The following is a 21,341-nucleotide window of genomic DNA, read 5'->3' on the forward strand; positions in this document are numbered from 1 at the left end:
CATTTTTTCTGAAAAGGTGGTGTCTATTTACTTGTGACCACGCTGTGTATAAAAAAAATTGAATGTCATATTTTATCCATTTTGGACCATATTTAGAAGTTGATTAATGAGGTTGAAGTATGATACTGCAATGGACTAGTACTGTATGTACTATGTGATATAAAAATTGTTTGTTGTGTATTATAAATTATTTATTTAAAGTATATTTTTATTTTATTGCATATACAATAGTATAATTACATAATTATATGATTTTGGTGTGAATAGTCACTTTTACATTGTTGTTGTTTCCTTTTTTTGTTTTTGTTTTTTGCTGTTAGAAAAGTATCTTCTATGATTCTGGACAACTTCAAGGAGGAATTATTTCTTTTCTTTATTCTTTGTTATAATAACATTATACTCCTCATTAAGGATCACACCCCTTTCAGCATTGTCATTTACCACATTCAAGTGTTGAACTGTCTGTGGTGCTTCCCTGTAGTCCTCTCTGAGCTCCAATGATTCGAGTCCATAATCCAGAAATCCAGATGGAATTTCGAGGCACCTGAAGAAGACTGTTATGTTCTTTGTGACGAAATCTTCAATTGACATGTGCTCAGACCTCCTGATATTCAACTGGGTGTGTTTTGAAGGTGCATTCATGTCTTCCTTCTCATTTAGTGCATTTACCACTGCTGGTTTTATCTCTGTGAATACAGCTGAATCAAAGAATGAAAAATCAATGAATTCCTCATTGAGATACCATAGATGTCCAGCAAAGTTTTGGCAGGCAGGTTTTTAAAGGGCATAATTCACCTTTTTATACTTAACAGGATATTATAAGAAGTTAAGATAATAATAAGGAGCAGAATCGGCATCAGGAACAGTGAAAAATGCCCTAAGATAGACTTGAACAACAAAGATGGAGATGTCACGAAGTATTCTTTCTTTATGGCCAGTGAACTTAAACTGTCCCATAAAAAGATAATGCCTTGACCATCCATCGTGCATGATGCAGTGCTCCAAGTGCTATAAATCGCACTCTACGAGAAGAGATGCCACCAAGAAAGGTTATGACTAGCTCAAGAAAATCTCAATAATAATCTCTGGGTTGGCTGACCTGAAGTTGTCTTGTATAAATTCAAGAAACTACTGTCAAGTCATGCAGAATATTTCAGAGACAAAAAGTGACAGCATGGATTATTTATATATAAAATGTTCTTGAACATTCTTAATAGTGTGGAATATTCCAGAATTGCTAGAACATTCCAGAATAATGTAGAACATTCCAGACTTATTTAGAATATTCTGAACCTTTCTAGAACATTTACAATATGCAGATCTAATGCAAGCTACAAGGTATAATTCCAACTACCTTGAGCAACCCCTAAATATTATTCAATATGGGTAAAATTTGATGTTATTACTTATTTATGTATTGGAACAAAATGAGGGTGTGAGAGTGTTGTCAATCAAAATTTCAAAACTAAGGGCCACCCTATTGAGTCATGTAAGGCTGTGTGAAGGTTACGATAGTTACTGGAAATATTAGTATCATTTAAAACTCATGGAATAATGACACCAGAATATTTACTGTTTAAAGCATAATGAAAAGCATGGAAATAATCATACATCCTGTTACTGCCAACCCTTATGCATCAAGGTTCTTATGCTAATAATTCTATCACATCACTCCTTATTATCTGAAACTTACCTTATGTCAACAGTAAAAAAAAAGTCTTTCTCGCAATACCGTTTTACCTAAAAATCATAAAAAAGTGAATTAAGTTTTATTTGATACGTTATTGGTTTTAACTGAATTCTTAAACTTAACTTTGCTTTCTTAAACTTTTTTATCAGTTTATTTCTAGTTTTCTGTTTCTAGATTCATCTTCATTTTGTGTATGTTATAAGAAACATTACAGGTGTTGTTTTTTTTCTCTTTTAATTTAGAAAGGTAAACATCTCTGGTTTATGAAAAGTTAAAACAATTTACATTTATCGGGTTGGCGCATTTATTGAACGTAACCTGTAGGTAACCAGCTTCAGACTACAATGAACTTATTACTTTGCTAATCACACGCTCTCAATGATCAATCCCTCTACGATATTTTTAAACTTTCTTACTAAAGGTGTCTCCCTAGAATTCCTTAGACTTAACTTATACCAATGGGTTTTCTAGTCACACCATTCGTATGGGGTCGAGATCGACACAGTGGACTGTGAATCCGAGGTTGCGTATTTTGAGGATCGCAGGTTCGAATCCCCGTTACCAAAGAGGCTCACCTTTTCAGCAGTGGGGGGCATTATAATGTGACAGTCAATCCCACTGTTCGTTGGTACGAGAGTAACCCAAAAGTTAGCGGTGGGTGTTGTTGACTAGCTTTCTTCCCTCTAGTCTATCACTGCTAAATTAGGGACGGTTAGAGTAAATAGCCCTCGTGTAGCTTTGCGCAAAGTTCAAACCAAACTAAACTCTTCATCTAATAATATTTACGTTTTTCTACTCCTTTCTTTTTCTGCATTCTTCATTATGGAACATTCTTCACCAAAATTTAGTTTTTATCATTTTCATCTTCTCTGTGTTCTTTACATTTTTATAAATTTGTATTCTCCTATCTTATTCTCTTACATAATTTTTATATTTTATTAATTTGCCATATATCTTTCTGCTACTTCCTACTATTGTATATATACATATATTACTTCATTATTCCGCTATATCATATCAGCTCTTACCTTCTTCTGAGATATCACTTTTATCCTAGTCCTTTAGTTTTCAACTACTCTTCTTTATTTATTTTTTCTTGTTGTTCTCTTTGTTCTCTCCTCTGCTATTCTTTTCTCCTGTTGTACTTGTACTGTATCCTTTACGTTGATTTATTACCATTCTTTGTATTCCTTAGTTTATAATTCATTTTCTCTATGCGCGTGTTCGACTAATTAATCCTCTGTCTTTGATATTGTTCTGGTCTTGAATGTGATTAGATGGGTATCAGCAGAGGACATTCTAATGACACTGTTTAACTACTAAAATAGCCATTCTTCTGTCAACTTAAAAATGTTTATGGTAAGAATGAAAGAAAGAATCTAGAACAAGCGGCTATGAAGTTTCAAAAGTTTCATATCCTAAACTAAAATAGAAAGTAGAATCATTAAATTATTTCCTTAAAACGAACAATTCTTTTATTTCTCATCAGATATTAATTAAATCTTTAGAAATAGGTGTCGCTGATTTTCATCTTATCTAATCTCCATTATTACTACACTAGTTTGCCCAACTTCAGCTTTTAAATATGAAAAGAATAATTGACGTGCTTGGTTTGATTACACTAATGTTATCCGGTATTTGGTTACAATGAAAATTATCTTGAAACATTATATTGTTGTTACTTAGAATGTTTGACCATTGTTCTGTCTTTATTGCTTTACTAGCGAACCCGTGGGCCTAAGACCCAAATTATGTCTATACCCTTTTATTAGTATAAATCAGTATGCGAGAATTATTATTGCTCTATTCATGGTACTCAAGATACTTGATTATTATTTTATCTATACTATTTTATTGATATTATTTAGTATGTTTGATCATTTTTTTGTGTTATTGGTTTCGCTCAGTGTTTTTCCTTATTCTCTGTCTTTTTTGTTTTATTGGTGTTGTTTAGAATATTTGACCTATTTTCAATCATTACTGTTTTACTGGTGTTATGTTATTTTATTTCTACTTTATAGCTTTTTGTTTCATTTGTAATTTTGGGGTGTTTGATCATTCTGTTGACTTAATACTGTATTGGTGTCCCTTGTGGCGTTTGATCATTTCGCGTCTGATATTTTATGTCTATTACTAAGGATGCTTAATCAAGCGGTTGTTTCTAGTATTTAACTGAGTATTTTACAAGATGTATCTCTTTGTTATCCAATATAACCTGTTAATTTGTTGTATACGAAATCTCCTAAATATATATATATAATAGCAATATGCGACGTGTTAGTACTGGAACCTCTGATTTACATTTCATACTTGGAGTGCAACAATAGACATGACCGCCTACAATGTGCCGGAACCACCGCTGTATTGCACAAAGGATTTCAAGAATAACCACAATTTGTAATATCAGTTGCTATAACGAGACACAGTCGCTGTTATAAAATAATGTTAGCCATCCCGTGAGCCCATTGTTATATAAACCAAGCATCTGATGACAAGTCATATGATCTCAAGTGCAAATGACTGGTAATTCAAGGTATGTTGTGTAGAAAGCAGGGACGAACGTTACTCACTTTCGGAGCACATTTATAATATTTTAATGCATGGTCGTCTTTTGAAAACATTTTACGGCTAAGTCTAGACTCTAGATCGTTTATAAAACAATACCTCGCGAAGTTACTTGGGTACTCTGGGTACAAGAAGACTACCTTGTTGGTCTTCCTTAATGATGAGTAAAGTTAATTAATGTAAAAATAAATAATAATAGTAATAGATAATTGTTGTTAAAATAAATAATTAATAACGAGTCACTGATCGTTGTCCTGATTATGATTTGTAATTGACTCGCATAAAATTGATAAAATTACACTTCATCAAGTTAAACTAGTTCACACCGTAACAGTTGTTGTTCATGAAAACTGATAATGTAAATAGCTTCTCGACTTTTTCTACGTCTGTCGTGTTCCAGCCGGCCTGGTTAGTTCTGATATTGAGCGAAATGCCTCGTCGGCACTGAATACAGTAAATATGGTGTAGTTTACGTGTTGTTACACATTCTTCTTTACTTTAAATGATAAGTTCTTAGAATTAGACTTATTCAAGGTGGTATGTTCCTAAAAAAAAAGAAAAAGAATAACAAGCTTATATCTAATTGACTTACTAAGGACATAAAAGAGAAAATTAGAGATAAATAGCATAAGTTTACGTCTGGATGGAAGACATACAGAACTTATAAGAAAGCTAATGATTTGTTTAGGAAAATAAATTCTAAAATCAAAAAAAAGTTTAAATGTTACGGTTAGTAGGGACATTTTAATTATCTCAAAAATAGGAAAAATGTCAAAATAAGAATTTGGCTCTTGAAGGATACTGATAACAAGTTCTTGCTGAATATTATGGGCTTTTAATTTTTTTTTCTTTTTCTGCTTTCACAAGAAAGGATGTTAGTATTATTCCTTATTTTGAGCATTCTATGAAAATATTGAAAATTAGCTGAATCATGTAAATATTAATCATTTGTTTGTTTGTTTTTGTTTGTTTTCAATTATGTACAAAGCTACACAAGGGCTATCTGTGCTCTGCCCACCACGGGTATCGAAACCCGGTTTCTAGCGTTGTAAGCCCGCAAACATACCGCTGTGCCACTGGGGGGCATTAATCATTTGAAATATGTAAAAAAGATTGTTGGATTACAATTAAAACAACAAGACTAGTCAGTGTTTTTCACAAGATCAGATATGCAAATCTGTTGGATATTTCTGTCTGTTTTTAGGATGAAGAAGAACCACAGAATATCTTTAATAAATAGTTGGGAAATGAATTTTAATGACATAATACCAATATTTCAAAAGGGGTGATAATAGTTGCCCTGGAACTCTATGTCAGTTAGTCTCACTTCTGTAGTGGAGAAGATGCTAGATAGTCTGATGAAAGAACATTTGTAAAAATCACATAGTGAAATTTAAACCATTACTTGACAAAAGTGTTTGTGTATGTTCACTCACTACTGGCGAAACGCTGGACACTTGTCACCAAATCTGGCATGTGTCCTTAGGGAAGGACCCCTGATAAGTGATATGGGAGTCGGCGTTTTGATCTAACACCTATATCACCTCCAAGAAGCCCATGTTTCTTCCTTGTGCATCGTGTCACCAATCCTGACATGAACGTTTAGATCCTCCCAGGTAGTGACATACAAGAGTCGGAGTTTAGATCTGACTTATCTATATCTTCCCCGTGTGTTGAACAGATACACCAGGTAGTATATCATAAAAAGATGAATTCACTAAGGATTCTAAAATCATGGATTCACTAAAGAAATTTTTGGTTCTTTCTTTTGGAATGTTACCTATTATGTAGATGATGGAAAAGGTGCCGGCTTAATTTACTTAAGTTTTCAATAGGCTTTTGATAAGGTGATATACAGAAATTTATTTAAGAAAAATCATATTTTTTTATGATTGTTTAAACATTAATTAATTGGATTAAGAAATGTTGGCTGGATGAAATAAACGAAAGTGTTGTTAATAATGGAGTTTAGTTATACTGAACTTTTGTTACTAGTGATGTGCCTCAGGGGGGTTAGTGCTTGAACCTTTTATTTATTACATTAATGACATCGATAGGAGCATGAATAGTAAATTAGAAAGTTTTACTGGTGGCATTAAACTTTTGCGTATTTCTAGCTATATTCAGGATGTCATCGTACTGCAGAATGACTTGGATCAATTAGCAAGGTAGATATATAGTTGATAAATGACCTTTGATTATAATAAATGTAAAGTACTGCACTTGAGTCGTCATAACTTGGATCACTCGTTTAATACAGAAGAGAACCTACTCAATAGCATGCCTGACGAAAACGATCGTGGAATAATGGTAGGTAAGACACTCAAGCCATCGAGGCTATGCTTTGTTGCCAGTAGTAAATTTAAATATGATTTGAAGATATATTTTAGACATTATTGATGTCTGATATTGTGCGCAGTTTCGGTCACCTTTTCTTAGAAAGGATATTGATTCGCCAGAGAGAGTTCAGAGGAGGGCCACTTGGATAAATCTAGGGATGGAAGGTTTATCTTATGTGGATAGGTTAAGAGTTCCTAACACATTTTCTCTTGAAAAGGAGTAAAAATTAAGCTTATTTATGTTTGCACGGTTATTTGGCATATCAATAAGTTAAAGGCCAACAGCGGCCAACCTGCATCGATGAGGTTTTTGTGAATCCTCTACATGCCCAGCATGTCAGGAATCCCCATAAGACACAGACACATCTCGTGTTGCACCGTCCGTTCATTGCGGTACCGATGGACACAGGCAAACAGGCTGAGGTCAGGCCAAGACAGAACAGCAGCCAACCTGCATCGATTGGGTTTTTGTGAATCCTCTACATGCCCAGCATGTCAGGAATCCCCATAAGACACAGACACATCTCGTGTTGCACCGTCCGTTCATTGCAGTACCGGGGGGATATGGTACAATCCATGAAGCGGGCGAGGCATTCATTAACTGGATCATGACTACGAATTTGGAGGTGTGAGAAACACCATACGCAACTACTAAAAGCCTCTAATTCCTCTGAAGACAAAAGGACAATAAAAAAAGACAGGCTAGGCTGTAAGGCAATCTTATTTTTCTAACCTTTCAACAGTATAAAAGGGGGAAATGGTGATTTCCTGAGAAATAAATCGTGAATTTACTTTTCTTTTTTCTTTGGGGCGGTTGCACATGGAAAGTCTTGAATGACAAAATATTCCCTTATTCGTGCATGTTATTTTATGTAGTATTCTCACACAATGTTTCACTTTTTTCCTCACTTTGTAATAGATCACAAGGATTAAAGTGCCCCAATCTGATCACAAATCATTAATAAATTTCAAAGAAAACATTTTGATGTTTTATGTTTGTAAAGAACCATAGGACGAATGGAAGCTGGTCAATCAGAACAAGCTGTTGGAAGTTGGCCAGAAGTGTCTTAGAGTTTCATTAATATAATGAAGCTGCTTCCAAAGTAATGACACCTGGACATGGCAGACTATCATCCATAATACAAACAGGCAACTGCTATCTGTAGATTGTGGTTCGTCATAATTGTAAGGTACCTACTCCAAGACCGAATCAGAAGTTCACAGTCATAACTGGATGTTTGGTTAAACACAGGATTTATAAAGAGGTACATTTCACTCACAGCAAGGTACAAAACTGGTCACTCACAATGGTATAACGAGCATGTCAAGTGGGACACTTCAATGTGAAGCAATATTCATTTCAGAAATTAGTTGCACATCGCTCTGCAACCATCTAATGGGTGAAGAGTATCTGGAATCAAATTTAGCTCCATTTTCAAACAAGAATAAAGTGTGTGCGTACATGACACTGGTGGATGTATAATACATACAGGAATATTGACTCCTCTATCGTGTATGGTGGTGCCATTGATTACACACATTACAGAAACATATCCTAAGACCCTTTGCTGGTTTAATTGATGTCTTCTACCCCCAAGAAACTAAACTGGCTAGTATTATTCCTTACGAAGAGGAGATTGATAGAATAGAGTGACCTACTTGTTTACAAGATTTCAACCCATGTCACTCTTAGAATATAACTAGTTAAAGGGGAAATTATAAACCTTTTGTTTGATGATTTTGATTTTGTTTTCAATCTCTTCGTAATATGAAACATTGTTTTCAATATTCATAATTGCAGAGGGTTTTTCGCGATCTATTGTTTCTAATAGTATTTACGTCCAGTCACCTTGCCACTGGTCATCCTGTGATCTGCAACTAAAAAGATGAATATATATAGTAGAGATATGGGTATTAAAAACATTTATTTAAAAACACAAAACAAGTAACAACGTTTCGACCTCCTTAGGTCATCACCAGGCTAAGAATGAAATTTGGAAAGTGATCGTTATTGATCACGAGTTATAGAGACAATAGTATTGAGAGGTATGAAGTTGTAGGGGGTTATAAATGTTTAATCTGACTTTAGTGTATTGAGCAAAATCCTTCTGCCAATGGAAAGTACGATGAACAGCAGTGTTCCACATAGAATACCACTGGTGATGGAAAACGGAACTTTAAGGCCTAGGCACTCACCCTTTTATCATTATAATACATTTTGATTAGCTGTCTGTATATGCAGCTAGACTTTGGTCTACTTCAGAAAATAGCATGCTTTAAAGTCTACAAATTACTTTTATTTCCTGCTTTATACGTGTCATAGCCTCTGACATAGCAATATATAAAATATATAGAGGCCTAAATGAAGAGTTGGAATGAAGGATTGAGCGGGGAACATAGCAATAAGTAGAACTGCAACTAAGTGATGTTACATGTTAAAGACGTGAACATTCAGATAAATTTATACCAGTGTGCTTATAAACTGTAAAATATTTTTTTCTTGTGATGCGCATCTATAAAAGAAGATATTGTATCTGCTGGAATCCCAACTACGAACACAATGTGAGAACAACCACAAAATCTACACGACTATATATGTCAGTATCACATACTAGAAAAATGGAGGCTATGTGAGACTCCAATTAGAACCGGTCTTCATAAAGCATAGCGCCTTACCCCACTTTCTCTGAACATCATAACAAGATGTTTAGATCGTCAGTATTTATATGGGCATGTAAGTCTAGACATCTCAGTTCCACTCCCTACTTTCAAATCCGCTCCGCCGTCTATGTTTTGATACTCAAATAAAGTAATTAAACAAATTAATATTTTTCGTAATTTACGTTTAATATTGTTCTTAGCTTCCCGGTAGCACAGCGGAATGTCTGCGGACTTGCAACGGTAGAAATCGGGTTTCGACAACCGTGGTGAGCAGATCACAAATAGCCCGTTGTGTAGCTTTGTACTTAACTTCTAACAAAAAAACACTGTTCTCAAAAGCAAAAAGAATAATATACTTTAATTTTTTTACTTATTTAAAAATGTTCTATTTAGAAGTTTTCTTATTTTTTTGAATTGATATCCTGAAGTTTGTTTCTTAAAACTAAAACAGCATGTTCTCTTTGGTATTTTTCAGACCTCTAAGGGATATCTATCCGCTCTGACCTAAAAGCAACGAACATCCTGTCTGTTCTGGCCTAACAGTAACTCGCTTGACGTGTTTCGTGTTTTTTAGTCAATCCACGATAAAAAATTCAGGCTGTCTGCTTCCTGACTGTATGTACTCTATCACCTACGGGAGCAAGAGAAAGAAATGAGGAGAATTTAGTTGAATTAGACACCTTCTGTCTATCCCTTCAGTATCTCTTACAGGTATTTTGTCTGTGGTTCGTCGAAGAGATCGGTTTGAACTCGTTTTCACTATTTACAGACAGTTTGCAGCAAAAGAGCCCTGGATACAAGTAAGATTTCATTATTCAATGAATAATAACTGTCTAATATTCTAATAATTTAAAAGTTTAAAGCGATACATCATCATAAAGGCTGATTTGTTTAATAACTAAGAAAATTAGATAGATTCGTAATAAGTTATTTAAAAAATAAGCTACACTTACGAAGTTTGTTAAGTAATTTTATCTTGTCTGTTTTATTTCTATTCTAATCATTACGTCTTTTAGAGCCAATATCATAAGTAAAATATGTGGTTTATTGTACTGAAATCTTTTACATAAAATTTATTGACTCTTAAGTAGTGTTTACAAAAACTCCAACCTGTATTCTTTGGTATATAAAAAAAAACTGTCATGCTGTCCAGTTATGTATAAATAGGTGACCGGAACCGGGGGGAACGACACCGGGAGCACGCGTCCTCAGTTTTTACCGAGTAGCAAAGTGCCCTTTAAATGGGGAAAAGTGCCTTGTATGTAACTATCGTGGAACGTCGCTGTTTCAATTTGGAATTGAACGGTCATAATTCACAAATTCAAATATGACCCGCCGCCTGTATATACTGAGTTAAAAGTACAATTATCCAAAACCAAGTAACGTACTAAGTGTTTTGATAGGAGTTGTCATCTTCAATGACATGACATGCCATTCCTTTTTATGTTTATTGTCATCTTGAAAAGTTAAATGTGTCATCAAAAAAGTGCTTGATAGCTATGTGTGTGTGTGTGTATGTAACCCTTTAAAGAATGTTATAGTTCTTTTATTTTAGGTGTATGAATATTTTGGCACTTTGAAATCAGTAATATCGTACATGGTTACTGATTTTTAGCAGAGTTTGGACAGAATATATTTGGCCATCAAGATGGCTTCTTCAGGATACCTTTTCTGACCGTTACAGACGAATTACTCATGTAACATCTCTGTCTGACCTACAAAAAACTACTGGTTTTTGATTATTTTCTCGTAAAGGGTGATCCATTCCGTAAGTATTCTTTATGAAAAATAAAAACTCGAAGATTGAATTTTCTATAAGTTATTCAACGGGTCTTAGGTAGAAGTAAAGAAACAAAATCATTATATTGTCACATAAAAAAGTTATTTAATATTCGTTCGTTTGGGGAAAAAAATAGTTTTTTTTTTTTTTTACAAACAAAGAAATTGGTATTGGTATGATTTTTATCTCGAATTTATGTAATCAGTGATTTTTGCTAGAGAGAGCTATGGGAAATTCGTAGGTCAAATAGTTTGTTAATTGCATATTTTACTTAGGAAAGGACAGAGAATAAAACATAGTGTTAAAAAAGTATGTTTTATATATACATTTGTGTATATATTTTTTTTTGAGAATTTCACCCCTGGATTAAGTTCACACAATAAATACAAGTTGGATGCCAAAGTCTTTGTTTGTAGTTAAGCACAAAGCTACACAAAGGGATATCTGCGCTCTGCCCACCACGGGTATCGAAACCCGGATTTTAGCGTTGTAAGTCCGTAGACATACCGCTGTGCCACTGGGGGTCCTCATTATAAGCATTTTTTTTTTCATTGACAAAATTTAAATCAGTAAAGAAAATGTTGATTTTGCTTTTATCACATGCGAAAATTATTTTGATATGAAGGGGGTTTGGGCGCAAATGAAACTTTATTGAGCTAGAGAGACCCCGCTTTAAAATCTTGCACTTTAACACGTTATAAATTAATATTTAGACTTTTATTTTAGATTGCTGACAGTAGTGTTAAACTAACTTGTTTGATTTAAATAGTCTGTTTTTTTGTAAACACAGAGTTACACGTGGATAGTAATTAAGTTATATAAGTATATCCTACATTTATATCAAGTTATAAAATTTTAAAGTTTCGTCTCTTAACGTAAGCGAAATTGTCTTTTCTAAAACAAAAAGTTGGAAATATTGTCAACAGAATCGTTTCCCAAGACATCTTACATTCAGCAGGGAGATAATTAAGATATTGCTGCATTTCGTTTTATAGATTAAAAGGAGTTAAGGTGGATATGTTTTTCCGTTGTGCCGTTCAGTTAGCTGTGTGCGTTCTTTCAGTCTGTTTACTACATTCTCGGGTACTAGTTGGCAGTGCCGCATAAAGAGATAACTGATTTCCCTTTAAAGAGCAGAAAAGGCTGAATCAATTTCAAACAGGAGAAGCATTAAATCTTAACTTTAAATAATTAACACGACAAACCTACCAAATTAAATATAATAATATTTTTCACGTGTCATAGACATTGTTCAATAGTCAAAAATCATGATTTACGAAAGGTTCTTTTTGCATATTATGCGTTGTATGCGAGGGCAACTCGTAACATAAATACAGGAATGTCGGGTAGTTATTTCAAGGACAACACTGCCCATGTAACATATATGACTAGTTATTTTTTCACCATTCGGGTAATTAAGCTACTTAGTTCATACGTATAGGAGTCTCCATTTCCTTCCAAATAGTGGATAATGGTAATACATAACTAACTTCTGTGTAAAGCTAATGAGGACTCAATAGCTAAACTTCTGTGTGCAGATGACTACACTTTATCTAACTTGTCCTATAATTATTCTTTATTATATCTTGGTGATTAGGTGCTCGTCTCTATAGGTGTCTCTCTGTCATTCCAGGTGATTACACAATTTAGCTTGTCTTTCTTTCTATGAATCGTATTCTAAATGAAACGATTAAATTCGAAGATTTCAACAAAACAAATATATTTGTTCCACTTTCCACTTCCAAGTCCGTTATGTTATAATGTTTACGACTCAAAGCTAATAAGATGCAATAGAATTTGTCCAACGTCTCGATATCTGGTGGAGTATGTAAATTACAGGGGAGTACCGATCGTTGATGACGCCCTGTGCGAGATATATATTCTACGCCCCTCCTAAAAAAATCAAATCTATGCAAACTCGCGCCACCTACGGATCGGTGCTTTGAAGATTCAAACATGTTTCCAGTTCAACTGCAGCACACGAAGGTGTAACTCTTTGATTTTTGTTATGAATATGTATAACAACTTTATTACTTACGTGGCTTTATATATATGATGGTTATATTGTCTATATGGATTTAACCATGATAGTTACATTGCTTATATGTATTTAAATACGATGGTTACATTATTTGTATGGATTTAAAGACGGTGGTTACATTATAATTTTACAGAATGATTGAGACGAGGAGTTAGCATTATTAATGTTATAATTATTTGGACTATTATTCACGTCTTTATTATGTGTATTGTTATTTTCACAACGTTTTGACCAGTGAATTCTCTGGCCGTCGTCAGGTGTTATATCAGACATTTTTCTATGCGTCACAAGCAGAAAGCTTTTTGTGAAACAACCTATGATCCCGAATACGGGCACTCTAACCAGGTGGTTACATTACTTATATGAATTTTAAAACGGTGGTTACGTTAGTTATATGTTTTAAACAGGAAATAAAACAACTGACTCCCGTTTAGGTTCAAAGCGATTTGAAAATAAGATATGGAAAGTTAGTAACTATTTCTGTCCAATGGTTAAAATGCAAACAACAAAACATTAATTATTGTGAATCTTAGAACAGAAAAGTGCTGCAAACGTTTAGAATTTACATAAAACTAGCGATTTTGGAAATGCTGTTTACCGCAAAATCGTTTAACCAACATTATGAATTTTGGCAAGATTCATAAAACATTGAGAGTGTAACTATCTAGTTAATTAGCTACTACCATCTGTGATGGCACTGAAAAACCACGTGAATTCTTTTGAATTAAGCTACCTTAAATGAACTTCGTATGTTCACTTTCAAGTCATATAAAATTTGTTAATTTGAAGCTATTAAACTAAAATGGATGGGATAATAAATTAACATACTGCTCGTTGAACGAATATCGTGGTACCAAAATTTGTAATAATACTCGTTACCCGAAAAGCACAGTGCCTAAATTTGTGATATTGTTACTCGAATAGCACAGTGTCTAAACTTGTAACATTACTTGTTACATGAATATCACAGTGCCTAAATTTGTAAGACCAAGAACTGTTGAATAGTTGGTTTCCAAATTATCGTCAGTTTTAATAACATGTATATTTTATTGATAAAGTTCAAAGAACGTAAAAAATTTCCAACATAATTTTTATTGAAATTACAATTGATTTTGTGTATTACAAACAAGTAATTTCTTGTAAAAAAAAAGTCACAAACGTAAGCCTCATTATCAGTGTTGGCGCCAGCACCAAATATTTGGGAGGTGAAAGGGGGAGCAAGCCAAAATTATGGGAGCAAAACAAGACATCTCATACTCACGTGTAATTTTAATGGGACTCGTTATTCCCTCCAAACTTTAGTGTGTTAAATTTCATTGACCCAACGTTGGGTTCCAAAAAGTATTTTGTTTTGAGTTTTGAAGCCTCAAAATACTCACAGACCTTGGAAAGGATCCGAAGGTTTTTGGCCATTCTAGTATATCTAAAAAATTTTTGAGGGAAAAAGGGGAATAACAAGTCCCTTTTAAATTGGATTGATGAATAATGTTCTTTCGAGCATTATTTAATTAAATAAATGATTACCTATTTTTAGCCACAAATGAGCGGCTCATTGAACAGCTCTGAGTTTGTTTGTTTTGTTTTTCTAGTACAAACTTTTAGCTTATAGCTGTGTTATTTCTGTGACCGATTTGAGCTCTAGTTACAGTTTTGGACTCAGGAAGTCAAACAAACCCTTTCGATTGATATATTTGACCACGCCCGCTCTCTCTATTAATGTACCCTAATCCTACTTAAAATAATTTCAATTTGAGGTAGGCTGGTAGAAAAACTGATGAGTAATAAAATCGAATTGGATATACGCGCGCCCCAGGCTTGGTATTACTGGCACACAAAAATATAACTAATAAAAATGGAAACAAAGGTCTCATAGATTAATTTACTCTAATCCTGCCTAGAAGAATTTCAAGTGTCGCGGCTATTAAGAATTCACTCTTGTAGGATATATCTGGTTGACTTCTAGCATGCAAGAAAAAAAAAACTATCCCGTAAAACGGAAGTGCGCGTGCTTTCTTATTATACACATTACATATGTTCTATATATTGTGTTTGTTTGCAGTTAAGCACAAAGCTACACAATAAGCTATCTGTGCTCTGCCCCCACAAGTATCGAAACCCGGTTTCTGGCGTTGCAAGTCCGCTGACATACCGCTGTGCCACGGAGGGGCCTATATATTGTGACGAATTTACTATCCTAGAAGTTAAATTTATATTTAGAAATGTATATAACTTATACTATTGAATCTATATTGCAAAATTCCCGCCTATTCACTAAAACTGTAGAAAATTCTCGAGTGTAAGAATTAATAATATATATGTGTACCTAAACACTGGTGTATCGTTTATATTGTTGCGTAAGCTGAAATTTCGAGAAACTCTCCTCACGCCTATAAATATAACCAACGCGACGCGCCAAAAAACAGTATACATTATTGGTATGCTATAAATTCAGAAGCTATAACTGGGAACTTCAAATATTTGACCAGGAAGGTTTATAGACTTCGAATATTACAAACCATTTAACTTCAGCGAATGTGATCACATCGGACATTAGTATTTTTACGAAAACATTATAAAATTCAGCGGTGGATAACTCGGCGTACGAACCGGCGAAGACCGAAGAACACAGAGCTAGCTAGCTCCCCGTTAAGTGAATTGTATCTACATCAACTCAAAATTAATTTGCTCATCGTGAACCCTCGATAAGGCATCAAGGTAATTTTTAGATCAGATAGAGGACTAAGTATTGTTTGTAAGTTTGTAAAACTTTTATACATAGATCATTATTTGTAATAACTGTTATTGCAAATTGGGTTATTGTTTGTGTATTAAATATATCTGTGCTTAAAAACTGTGTATATCAATCTTGTTGGCAAGTGTCATAATTTGGATACATATCGACATTTATTTAATTTCTAATCTAAATAATCATTTAACTCAGTTTTAGGCTATTCAAAATTATAATACGTTACTAATAAATTGGAGGCTCGTCAGAGGTAAACTGTAATACGAAACATAATAAATTGGAGGTTCGTCAGGGATAAACTGTAATATGCAACAATATGTTAAATTTGGGGGGTCAAACTATAGGAGAAAAAATTGGGTGGGAAAATGCCTCCTGTAGCACCCCCCACTGCTGACTTTTAACTTGCTGAAAATATCTGACTAATAAACTCACACGTTGTCATAGTTAATAGTCTATATGATCACCGAAGTATAATTACTAAGTAGTTACTTTATTATTACTAAATAATAATTGGTTTATAACCTGGTTTCAGCTGCTAACCAACGCAGTTTTCAAATGATCCTTTAAAGGTCTGTATGTGATAGACAAGAGCCAATATTCGATCCTGGATCTTTTTGTTAGAAAAGCTGGTATGCTATCCACTCACTCCGTTTCTCAGCAATTGCATCAGTTTATATTTGATATATTTGATTTGTGTCAGTAGGTATATGCAAGTTTGTTGACTTCTATGCTAAGTTGACTATGTTATCAGTTAGGTGCTTATATAAGACTATTTTATCTTTCGTTTGCTCGTCTTCGGTTCATATCACTTTATTTTGATATTATTTCGTTTAGTTGTGTGATATTTTCCTCGCATGATGAGTTATTGATGATAACTTGGTATGGATTGTTTGTAGTCAGCTATGGTTATTAAGGCGCTCTTCAGCAACTCAAACTACCACATTTTCCCCCTCTCCCAGACAAGGCCCTTTCTCAAGTCTCATCTAAGGATCGCAGGATGGCCAATTTTTCCATGGAAATCCCATTTTTGTACCACTTTACTAAGCTCAGGGGTTAATTTCTAGCTATCATTAATAATGCACTTTTTTAGCAACAAAAACTACTACAAGTCAGTCATAGACGAGACACTGTAGGCCTGATATGCGTTAAGCTTCCTTTATTCATATGCACTTCACCATCTTTGTTTCCACTGTATACTCATGCATAATTCCTTGTCTCTATTATGCACTCAAATAAAATTTGTTTTTCGCATTATATACTGACACATAACTCCTCGTCCCCATAGTGTCCTCATTATAAAGTTCCTCATCCTCATTGTGTATCCCAAAACAATTTTAATACCTATAGTGAATAATTATTTGCCTACATTGTACAACCCATCATATTTTTCCCAAATGAACCCATATAGAATTTTTCATACAATATGTATAATTTTTGTACAAGTTCGGTGCTATAAATAATGTAACATGTGTAATGTGTATATACAGTTGAACATGTGTAGTGTGTAGCTATTGTATAACAAATGGAGTGTGTACAGTCCGTCTGGCATTAGTAGTATATCAATAAATGTAATGTGCTCATAACGTCTGACGTGTAATGCTAATAATATTTCCGATATTTAGTGTACTTACTATCTGGCATATATATATATGTGGACGCCATCTGACATGGACAGTGTGCTCATAAAGTCTGACATAGGTATGTGTAGATATTGACTGACATCTGCAGTGTATAAACACACTGTCTGATATGTTTAGTGTGTAGATACAGTCTGACATTTGATATACACGCACAAACCCTCTAATATTTGTGGTATGCGTATGTACATATTGTCAACAATTAATTATCTATTTGCAAGAAGACTATAAACAGCAGAATATTCAATTATAACACAGACTCAGCTTAATTACCAAGAAGGTACATTAAATTGTGTGGTCTGATTGAGTTGTAATTCACCACCTTTCATTTACTCTCCCATCGACACTTATTTAGTGGTAGCTTAGATAATATAGGTGAATATAATATATTGTTCTTGGTAAGTCAGAGTCCCAAATTTCGAGAATTTACATATCTTAACTTGAATAGTGTTAAACAAGTCTTAGGTAAACTTCTTAAACAAGTTATTTATAAATAGGGTAAAAAAGAAAAACTAAAAGGCAAGCCAGCTAATCATAAGTATGGTAGTACTTATAGTAGGAATGGGCCAGATATGCAATATGTGCAATACAAATTAAAATCCCAAACACATTGCAAGTAGCATGTAAACAAAACTTTATTAGCACTTTACACACACTGTTGGGTAGTAAACAAACCAACTGCAGAGCAACAACTCACCAAAGCACTTGAGAAAGTCAGTAGAGTAAAAACAAAATTTCACAAAACCACAATTTTTCAATCTAACTGACTGACTAACGTTGTTGGAAAAACATAGCTCTCTCCTGCCTTCACCTTATACAAATATAAATTCACATTATTGAATTACGCTACCTTAGCTAAAAGCATTATTTTCTTTTAGTTTTACTTATAACCTTCGTAATAACAAATAATAACAGTGACCATTTTACAACACTAGTAACAAGCAAACACTACACTTGTAGCCATATTCTATGACTATGAGCACGCTCTGTGAGTTGCCAAGTGACAGCTCGCTCTCATATCGTGTGAGGGTGCAAAATTGCTTATGCGCACGCGCTACGTGATCAGCCTGCAGCTGTATTAGCTAGATAAAAAAAGTGAACTACGTAGATTCTCTAGATCTAGGTCCTAACTATTATCTAACCTTTGAAAGCAAAGTTTTCAGCTCTATATATCTCACTCGAGGGTTCTGTGTTGAACAAAGCAATAATATCAAAGCATTTGGTGCCTAAAACGTGAATCTCTGACATAAAGACGAACGTTACCATTGCCAAAGTCTGACACGGCTTTGCTCGAGTGCTCTGGACTGAAAACAAGAATGATAAGTTGTATAATTTACCGTTGCATTTTTTTCAATCTAAGTGCATTATGTGCATTAAACCATCACATACCTCAAGAAGATGGGGAATGAAAACGGTATTCATGCTATTCCATCTCAAGATATAAAAGTCAAAGTTGCTACATACAACACTTATGGATTACTGAGTGATTGGACTGTTGAATTTGGCACTTGGAAACAATCGTCCTTGTGCACTAGATGGGTTATGGAAAGCTTGGAGAGAGTAGTGGTGTACTTTGGACATAGCAGTTTTACCATAGAGCCTTTTACAATGGCAACTATGCTGCAGGACTATTGTCAAGATGGGTGGTCATCAGACAGAACATGGCTGAAAATTTAAACATATACTGTAACAATGTGGTGAGGCTCCAAAATCATGTAAATTTAATGTACTCTACTTCTGTAAGAGAAAGGTTTACTCATACACATTAGTCTCACTTTTATGATATTGTTATACGGAATTTTCTGTTTTCACTGGTGAAAATCGGAATTTGTACTTTTTTGTGTCATTCTGTTGTTGCATATGCATTATGTAATTAAATATATCAAAGTAATTTCTATATTTCATGTTAATTAGTTACATTGTTTTATGTGGTTAGAATGATTATGATAATTCTGAATACGTTTTAAAGTGTTTAAACTTAGGAAAATTATTTTTCATTGTTGTCTTAATTTGTGTTTTGATTTAGGACTACCATAAATCTTCTATGTTGGCAAAACCTTAAGAGATATTGGGATGTCATGTAAGATGAGAATAAGACTAATGTTTCACTAGGTTAAAATTTACATTTTTATATAGGAGTGAGTCTTGAGTTACAAGTTCGTCCAGTTCTTAGAAATTATAAAAAGAGAGATAAACACTTGGAATACAAAACATTTCTTGCATAAATATCTGTTAAAAGTATTATTTTCTAACTTTTTTTAGTCATTTCTTCAAAATCTTACATAATATTATTAGTGTAACTCAAAATTTCTCATGAAGGCATTGCTAAAATCACGATATACATATTATTGGAATAATGAACCAATATTATCTTTTAACTTTTAATAAACCAAATTTAAGGATCATTTGTTATCAGATTTTCTATTTAATTTTTATAATCCAATCGTTATTCACTTGATTCAATATAATAGTTTCGTATCAATAGTACACATTGAAGTTCATAGTTCCTATACTCACACATCAATTTGATTTAGTGATTTGCTCAAAGATATTTCTTTCTAACTAACGATCTTATCAAAAATCTGTGGATAGTAATTATTCTTTGCACTTCCTGTGAACTTATAAGTACATTTGTTGAGCTGAATAATAGCTTCTGATCTCTTCTCTTGAAATTCCCATGCCAGCCACATTCATAATATCTTCCTCATAGAACTTCATGAACCATAATGGGTACAGGGAACTAAACGATCTCTGTTCTAAGTCTATTTGTTCACTAATGCTATCACATTGCATTCAAAGCTCATCACGTAGCTTATTAAATGACCAGGTAACATAACAAATTGCATTCTTGAATAATCCATGAGAACCAAATTTATTCAGTTTCTTGTGTATTTACTGTATTCTCCATGAAATCACATTTGGTTTCTTCAACAGATTTGTATAATGTAGTCTGTTTGTCTCGACTTAGTGTGATCTTTTGTTTAAAATGGAGGAATCAGTGTCTAAATACATATTATTTACATTGTTTAAATATTATCACAGTCACTTTGGTTGGTTTCCAGTGCCATTCAAACATACAATATCATCTATGTCCACAAAAATTGTTGTTCTCTATATTAAATGAGTTAGTCACTAATTTTATCATTGTTGTTCTTCAGTTATAGATATTAATACTAACGTGGTTCCATTAAGTGTATTGTCAGTTATTGTCTCTTTTATAAGTTCTTCAATGTTGATTTTGCATGCTGTATATTTTTAACACACTTAAACTCTGATGGTGCATACTGACCATTGCTATTACTACCACACGCTGTTTCAACAGACCTATACACTTATGTTGGTCTATTGTTCATTTTACAGTGCCTTCTTGTCACGCATATGTAGTGGTTGAGCTTATAGATCCTGTATCCATTCTTTTATACGTGGCATGATTGTATCAGACAAGCAAGTCATTGTATTTTCCAATGTGGACTGTGCAATCTGTTTTAGCCTCTTCCCAATACTGTAGTTCTGTAATAACAGCATTCTTTTGAAATGTACCTGTCCTGCAGCGTCTGTCCAACAGCTGAAATAGCCGCATTTATATCTTCGTATTGAATTATTGATTCTTTGCTTGTTCACTTGATATTACAATTTGTTTGTCTTAAGTTCTCCAATGTACACATGTTTAATGGCTTTCTCGTAAACTTGATACTACGAAGTCAGCGAGGACGGCAATTTTAGTTTTCCTGATTGTATTGATACCTCTTTATGATATAATCTCAGTATCTTTATTTGTCTACAGGTGAATATTAATCATTATTATTGGCTAAACCTAAAACTTTGACTAACAATTTGGACTAATATATTTACTTTTAAGAATTATTTATCCTCATTGATTAG

General features: G+C 33.7%; 1 long non-coding RNA gene across 2 annotated transcripts in view; it reads left to right on the forward strand.

The window, feature by feature from the left end:
- Window positions 1-21,341, forward strand: part of LOC111086827 — a 57,638-nt gene that overhangs the window by 20,823 nt on the left and 15,474 nt on the right. For both annotated transcript variants that reach the window (XR_002611539.1, XR_002611538.1), the window contains exon 4: window positions 9,731-10,055. This is a non-coding gene — a long non-coding RNA (uncharacterized LOC111086827). The remainder of the gene's footprint in view (window positions 1-9,730; window positions 10,056-21,341) is intronic.

Source organism: Limulus polyphemus, unplaced genomic scaffold (genome assembly GCF_000517525.1).
Source record: "Limulus polyphemus unplaced genomic scaffold, Limulus_polyphemus-2.1.2 Scaffold1469, whole genome shotgun sequence".
In the NCBI taxonomy this organism is placed as follows: Eukaryota; Metazoa; Arthropoda; class Merostomata; order Xiphosura; family Limulidae; genus Limulus; species Limulus polyphemus.